The following is a 2429-nucleotide window of genomic DNA, read 5'->3' on the forward strand; positions in this document are numbered from 1 at the left end:
TAACTGCTAGTATTTTATTTTAATTTTTTCTTCATTTCATTAAGAATCAAATCATATACAAGTTTCTTCACGTCTTTAGCCCACATGTAGTCCACGTGATTAAAATTCTTGTTTGCTATTAAGGTCTTACCAGAAGGATTGCTCAACTGGCTGTATAATTTTTCCACATCCTACGGAGGAATCAAAATGTAATATAAATAAAAAACATATATTTGTGTAAGAAAAATAATGGAAAAATATATGTATGCTATTGAATAAAAAAACTGTACCAAGAAACTCACAAGTAATAATATATTTTAAATTCTTCTTTAAAAAGTAATGAATCACATTTTACATTATCTATTAACTTAATAACATTAAATATATATATATAAATTTTTTAATTAAGCTGGATAGAAAAAGTGTTTCAAAAAAAATTTGGCATTGCTAGATTTTTCGAATATAATAAAGTAGTAACGTTTAGATTAAATTTGTTATTACTTATAATTATTTTTAATTTTTTTTTATTTGATTTGAATTTATATATCTTTTATAAAGATAAGAAATATCACATTATTGGGACACACAAGTAAAACAAGATCTTATAGAATACATTTTTTAATGAATTTTTTTATTCTTTTAATGTCCCTTATCTGCTATTACCATTATTAATTATATTAAAAAAATACTCTAATTGGCTTGACAAACATCGATAATATTCAAGAAAAGTGAATTGCTGTATGTATTAGAATATTAGATATATGTATACGAACCTTGACATTTGATAACCAATCATTTTCACTATAATACAAATGGGTTGGTGTTTTGACTTTGCTCAAATCATATGTCGGTGGATTTAATGAGCCATACACTTTCAAATTTTTTAATATTCCGTGATCGTATTGTTTAAATTTTCCCGAAAAGAAAAACGTGCCTGTTGACAGATATTATGGTAAATATTTAAGGACTTTGAGTATAAGTAGATATTATGATGTGAATATGCGTGCGTGAGTGCGTGCATGCACGTGTGTATAGATATAGTATATAATATTTATATATATATATATATATATATATATATATATGTGCTAGAGAGCAAATTTATTTATATTATACACCTTAAAATTTTTACACACACAACTATTAATGATAAATTTGTAATATAAACAGTTTGAGCAAAAATACTATATTTTGTACAATATATATTGAATATCTTATTAATTAAAGTGCTTATATTTATTGCTTTTGTATTTTTAGTATCTTTAGACATGTATGAATATGTATGTATATTTAGATGTATAGTTTTTATGGTATTGCAACACAGCATCTGTGAATTTATTATTAATAAAAGGGTTTACCAGACTTGATGAGTTGAGCGTAATGAACGAGTTGCTTTGTTGCTGTACTGGCAGGAACATGTCCTAAGGCTACCGGTAGAAAAGCCTAGGTGATAATAGCAATATAAATATATGTTTAATAACTGATATTAAATTAATATAATATAGCAAATAAATATTTAATTAAAATTAATTGTTCTTAGTTAATGCCTAAAATTGACATTACAATATAATATTATGTAATTTTGTCTTAACTAATATAGCTTTAAGACAAAATAGTTAAGAGCAATGTAATAACAATATTGTTATTTCTTTTTTTTATATATACATGTAATATAAATTTGATTATTTTGTTTTAGAATAATTTAAAAAAGGTTTAAATGTGATATAAAGAACTTTAAAGTATATTTGAAAAAGGCGGCGTACCGGATCAAGTTGTTCAGCGTCAAATCCAGCCACTAAGAATATCGAATTAGAACACACAGTTGGCTAATAGCTGTTTCGCACATACTAATTGTTCGAATGCTTTTATGAAGTCATTATTAGGATTGAAATCGTTATAACCAATCAAGTCCCAGAAAAACTAAAATGGTACATTCAAATTATCAAATACAGAAGAAATATTTAGAGCTGGTAGAAGTAATTTTTATAATTTGGAAGTTACGTACGTCGATATCAACTGAGAACTGTGCTATCAACTGCAAAAAGGGACTCTTCATCCTGCCGCAGTAAACGATTGGAGCCATGGCGTACATCTCTTCGATATACTCCTGATATTCAGGTCGTTCCGTCGCCATGACGAAGAAGGAGGTAGTACCCTGGCTGTGTCCTAAGTAGAACATTTTTCTACGACCAGTGGTTTTTACAACATAATCTATCATCGCTGGAAGATCACGCGTGCCGATTTCGTGCCAACTATAATATGTAATAAAAATACTCCTAATTTGCTAAATTTGGTTAAAAAAGAAGGCAAAGTATTAAAGATTGAAAAATCATCCCACACAGTAAAATATCACAGAGATATCTTAAGATATCTTATATTATATGTTAGAATATCTGTTGCATAGCATTGTCAACATAGTTTAAAAATCTTCTGAGATTCTTTAAGATACT

The 2429-nt window shown here is 27.0% G+C and overlaps 1 pseudogene; it reads right to left on the reverse strand.

The window, feature by feature from the left end:
• On the reverse strand, positions 1–2263 carry LOC118648227 (annotated as a pseudogene).
• Positions 2264–2429: the final 166 nt, after the last annotated feature.

The sequence above is a fragment of the Monomorium pharaonis genome, unplaced genomic scaffold, assembly GCF_013373865.1.
Source record: "Monomorium pharaonis isolate MP-MQ-018 unplaced genomic scaffold, ASM1337386v2 scaffold_303, whole genome shotgun sequence".
In the NCBI taxonomy this organism is placed as follows: Eukaryota; Metazoa; Arthropoda; class Insecta; order Hymenoptera; family Formicidae; genus Monomorium; species Monomorium pharaonis.